Source organism: Portunus trituberculatus, chromosome 44, assembly GCF_017591435.1.
Source record: "Portunus trituberculatus isolate SZX2019 chromosome 44, ASM1759143v1, whole genome shotgun sequence".
Taxonomy (NCBI): domain Eukaryota; kingdom Metazoa; phylum Arthropoda; class Malacostraca; order Decapoda; family Portunidae; genus Portunus; species Portunus trituberculatus.
The window spans coordinates 16125430-16131213 of record NC_059298.1 but is presented as its reverse complement, the minus strand read 5'-3'; the positions used below and the strand labels follow the sequence as shown (position 1 = coordinate 16131213).

Below are 5784 nucleotides of genomic sequence, written 5' to 3'. Positions count from 1 at the left end.
TCAGTGGAATTACTCTTGACATGTTTACAAAATAGGATCAGTATCACCTTTCAGTAACTGCACAGGAATATAACAATAACTAACACTTTCACAATAGACTTCAGGGCACCACCAATTCATACTGAGAAGTGGCAGCCACCATCGACAAGCGTCTTTATTGTTGATGTTTCAAAAGTTCAACACAAAAGATTTTTCTGATCACATACCTCTGTCAGTTTATTTAGATAATTTAACTTATCTGTTATAGTATAAGGAATAACGATCTGGGAATCTGCTGCTGAAAGTTTCAATGACTTGCATTTTCATAGTTTCACCAGAATCTCTGTTACAACTATTTCTTGCAATATTCCGATGATTCAGCATATTGACGTTTGACACATCTATTCCAGCCTGTTATTTTACTTTTAATTTATTCCTGTTAATTACATACTGAGAACAATGGCTAGAATAGTACAAACCGACAGTACAACACTTAATTACCTAATTGCTGAGTAATGTCACTAATATTGCCGGTAATATCTTGGAGTATATCAGAAAAGTCATTATTTTCCTCTTACGTAAGAAACATCTGTCTACTTTTTCAGTTCTTCTGGAGATGCACACATTCGTAGTAACCTCCAGGTGAAGGTTCCCCACCATCAATTGATTGTTTTGAATATTTCTAATGAGTTATTTTGTATTATATATGTTGTACTACCAAACATTTGTGTACAGCAATAAAGACAGTAACGGTAATGTTGGCAAGTGAATCGCACCAGCAAATTCACATGAAGCTTTACCATTTTAACATAGACATACAATACGATCGAACCAATTACAGCAAGAGTCATTGCGCGGCGCACAAGTCAAAGTGTCAGTAGCCATAAAGTTGAAATCTACACAAGACATGATTTGTTCTTAAAAAAAAAAAAAAAAAAATGAGAAAATTGCCTGAAACTCTGTTCGTAATCAACTAAAGAAATAAAGTGAATGAAGATCAACAACAACGATAACAACAATAACAACAACAACGGTAACAACAACAACAACAACAACAATAACATCGAAATAACAACGTGAAAGAGGACACAAAGCGCTAATCAAACTTCCATCAAGAAAAGGAGGTAATCGAGAGAGAAAGAAAGAGAAAGAGGGAGAGAGAGGGAGAAGGAGAGGAAGAGGAGAGAGAGGCAGGATTTAGGGAGGAAGGAAGGAGGAATCAAGGGAAGGGAAGAAAGGGAGGGGAAGGAAGGGAGGGGACGGGAATGGGGTGTTTCATAGGAGGGCTGCCGGGAGGGACTTGTTCACAGCATCCTATTAAAGTAGAAAGTGTGGTGACTCAGCCATCTTTCCCTCCCTTCCCTTCCCTCCTGCTCTCCTGCCCTCCTGCCCTCCCTCCTTCCTTCCTTTCCTCCTCCTCCTCCTCCTCCTCCTCCTCCTCCTCCTCCTCCTCTTCCCCTCTTCCACCTTTGCCTCCGCCTGTCAGCTGTCAGTCGAGGCCAGGAGACAGATAGGCAAGTAAATGGATGGTTATATAAATACGGTTTGATTGATCACACACACACACACACACACACACACACACACACACACACACACACACAGAGAGAGAGAGAGAGAGAGAGAGAGAGAGAGAGAGAGAGAGAGAGATTTAGTGAATTTAGATAGTGCATCATTTGCATATTCATCTACATTTTTCTTCTATATGTGGACTTTTTTCTTCACCAATAATACATTTCATAAAAAAAGAGTAAAGCTGATAAAGACAAAGCAGTAGGAAAGTAGAAGATATTTAAAAAAAAAAAAAAAACATTATTAATTTCACTATATTTTCTTTTCCTCCTCCTCCTCCTCCTCCTCCTCTTTCTCCTCCTTCTGATCATCTAACAACCATTAATATTCAAACAAGAGTAACAACAATTATAAAGCCTCTCCTGCCCCTCCTCCTCTTCCTCTTCCTCCACTACCACCACCACCACCATCATCATCATCATCTACTTCTTCTTTCTTATCATCATCTCCTTTTACTATTTCTTTTCTTCTTTTTCTTCCTCCTCCTCCTCCTTAGATAACCACATCCATCACCTCTCCCACCACCATCACCACCACCACCACGTGTCAGAGGCAGACGGAGGCAGAGGGAGCGCATTATAGCAGGACAGTGTAACGCCTGACCAACTAAACTGCCACCATGCACGCCTTTATGACCCTTTCCCCCCTCCTCCTCTGTCCCCCCCCTTTCTTTCACACCCAACAAAATGAAAGGTTGTCCGGCCTAGTTCTCCATTTTGCCCCGTCTCCTTCGTCGGGGTGCAATTGGGGCCCGTCGCCTCGTTGCGAGTGACACCCACCTTGATGTATGTCCTGTAATTTCAGTCAAAAATCCCGCACCCGGTCGCCAATTTGAGGGCGCTAAGGAACACACAAAAATGAGTTATGGCGGGACCTCGGCGCGTCATACGAAGATTAATAGCCAATACGACACCTACTCTTGTTCGGTTAATTAAATGCAGGCGTAAAGGACATATATCATACGAAGAGGAGGGCAGCAGGGAGGGAAGGAGGGGCTCAGGGAGGGAGAGTGGGAGGTGCAGGAGGGTTAATGTAGACTTAACATATATAGAGGAGAGAGGAAGGAAGAAAAGGTGCGTGAGAGCGTGGATGATGTGAGGGTTGGTTACCTCGTAGAGAGAGAGAGAGAGAGAGAGAGAATTTTTCAGAGGTGCCGGTATTTCAAGCTGATTCAGTTTGAACGTGACAGATATGAGCATGAGACATATCAGCAGTTAATCAAACATGAGCCTCCATGACTCATATTAACAACAAAGCTGAATGACATGCTGCGCAATTACTTCAGACTGCAGGGACTACTTCGCCACGAGGAGAGGAGTGTGGTGCATGGCAAGGTTGCTGATGAGCGACGTGTCTGTGTGGTGGGCGCACACACACACACACACACACACACACACACACACACACACACTTCCATACCCATCACTAATGCCTACTCTTACTTTAAATCATCCTCAGTGTAATACAGTCGCTTATAATTAAAATAAATAAATGAAACTTGTGCCAACCCTACACCAATGCAGTGTTCGAGCAGCGGCTGAATTCGAAGCACACAGAGATAATTTTACAAACATTAATACTAAACACTTTATGATTCATTGCAATAGAGGCGAAGTTATTTCCATCCCATAATTTAAATGACAGTTTTATTGCAGTTTTTGCTTGCAGTTCGGTGACCTTCATGGGGCTCGCAATGGAGAGCAATGTGCGTATACCGAGACTAACCAGCGAGTGTACTGAAGCTTCGTTATTGGAGTCAAAACCAAAAAATTCTTTCCCCCTGAGGCCCAGTGCCGCTAGTTCCTCGCCGCGTATATTGTGCAGTACAGTGTGCTGTGCCGTTACTTTATTATCATGTGAGTGCTAGTGACCGTTTTCTAATCGTGCCGCAGTTCGTCGTCCTTGCCCTTCACGGAGGTAAGAGATCCTTGAAGATTCCTCAGACCTAACGCTTGGCAGAGTCACAGCTTATAATTATTGAAGTAGGGCGCTAAGAGGCGGTGTTGTCATGGCGGCATGTAAGGCAGTCTGGCGGGACCTTAAGGCGGACCATCATTGTTTGTATTACTTGTTTACTAATACGAACAGTTACTCAAGCCGATGAAGTGCCATGCTACAGTACATCGTATATTATACCATATTATACCATGTTACACCACACCATATCATACCATACCATACTGTGCTACACCACACCACATCGCATCACACCACACCACACCGCATCGCACCACCACCACTCTCACTCTATACCATAACACCACATCGCGGTAAACATCACACCACCACACTGTACCACAATTCTCAAAACTGCATCACATCACGCTACAATTTATTACATTACTCTGCACGCAACACACACACACACACACACACACACACACACACACACACACACACCACAGCTCATTTTACAGCTCACAGCACACGCACAGCAGCTTATCACACACCACACTACACCATGCCACACCACAACACACCACAACTCACCACAAACTCCTACCAAATCATAACTGCACCACACTGGACAACACTGCAACAGAGCAAACTCGCCCAAACACTACACAGCATCATCCCTAAATTCCTGGGTGTGAGTTTTATATTTACTCCATATAAAAGTTTGTCAGTGAAACACGCCTAAATTTTCAACTACACCTGGGAACTCTATCATCACTTGTACGGCGTGTTTGCTGTACTATTTACGTTAATTGCAAAGCTACGGTAACAAGCCAGGGAATTAAGTGCGCTGCTGTGGTGAACAAAACGAGTGTCAGATTGAGAGGGGAATAATAAAGACGCGGCCTGTATACTACGTGGGGTGGACTTGTATATGTGTGTGCTTTTTTTCACGTTTCATTACTATTTTCTAATCTATTTTTTCGATTATTTCTTTCAGTACTGGGATGCATTTTTACCATGAGTTTTGTGTATGATTAGATGATTCTATTTACATTAGGAAAGTGTCTATGAAGGTCAGATGATTAACAAGGAAAGTTTTCACTATTTTAATCCCCACGTAAGTTTCTGAAACGGAATAAAATCACCAAATAGCAAGAAGAATGAATATGAAAACGTGTCATGGTACTGAAGGGGTTAAAGAGGAGAAAACTGACCCAAATAGAGGGGAATAGAAAAGACAGCCTGTATACTGCGAGGGATGGACGTGTGTGTGTGTTTTTTTTGTTTTAATGCTATCATTTATTTATATTCGTATGTAAGAGGGTAAAACTGACTAAGGGGCAAGAAAATGACTGAGCAAAAGGTCTACTGAAATGCTTGTTTTTAAAGGTTCTCAGTTTTTTTTTCTATTGATGAAATAGAATCCTCGTTAAACCATCGCTTATCATTAATAGAAAAGAAAGAAAAACACCCTTTGAGAATCGCAGTAATTGATTTAAGAGTCCTTTTGAATTCATGGTGAAAGAAACATTGAAGAAAAGGTCCACATTCCCATTTTCTTCACATTCCTATTTTCTTTCTTTCTCACACACAGAAAAGGAAGAGGAAGAAAAAAGTGGGCGTTGCTGCTCTTTTCCTTACTCATTCACTCACTCACTCACTCACGGCAAGGAGCCAAAGCTTGACGGAAACAGGAGTATGGGAACCAGCTTTGTATAAACCCGCCTTTACCCGCTCTGGTCACCACGTCCGCTGAGATGGTATGCCCCAAGGTACTCCGACAGTATCCACCCCATCCCTGTCTCTTCTTCCTCCTCCCCCACCCATCCCTCCGCCGCCCCAAGGCTCTCCCTCGTTGGTGCTAATGTATCGCTTGTATGTGGCTGACGTGACATCCTGTAGTGACTGGCAGGACTTTGTAACTTTGTATCCATTTCAGGGACACCCTCTCTCTCTCTCTCTCCCTGTGACAACCCGCCGACGCCCAAGACTCCTGCTGTAATAAGGTAAATGACGTGCAAATTTTCCTTATGACGGATCTGATAAATGTATATGGTGATATGCATTTAGAGGGATGATTGTTTTCTTTGGTGTGTGTGTGTGTGTGTGTGTGTGTGTGTGTGTGTGTGTGTGTGTGTGTGTGTGTGTTTTACGTAGGGAAGAGGGCCATCCAAGGGCAAAAAAAAAAAAAGAAAGTTAAAAAAAGCCCACTTGAGTGCTGGCTCTCTAAAAGGTGTAAAAAGTGTGTGTGTGTGTGTGTGTGTGTGTGTGTGTGTGTGTGTGTGTGTGTGTGTGTGTGTGTGTGTGTGCTGTAGGCAAGATGTTTACTATTAT

At 42.7% G+C, this 5784-nt stretch overlaps 1 long non-coding RNA gene across 1 annotated transcript; it reads left to right on the top strand.

Annotated features, from left to right (window-relative positions):
• Positions 1-3375: 3375 nt before the first annotated feature.
• Positions 3376-5435, top strand: LOC123519059. Its single transcript, XR_006678967.1, has 3 exons — positions 3376-3468; positions 5045-5210; positions 5390-5435. It is a non-coding gene; the product is annotated as an uncharacterized LOC123519059 (long non-coding RNA).
• The last annotated feature ends 349 nt before the right edge of the window (positions 5436-5784 follow it).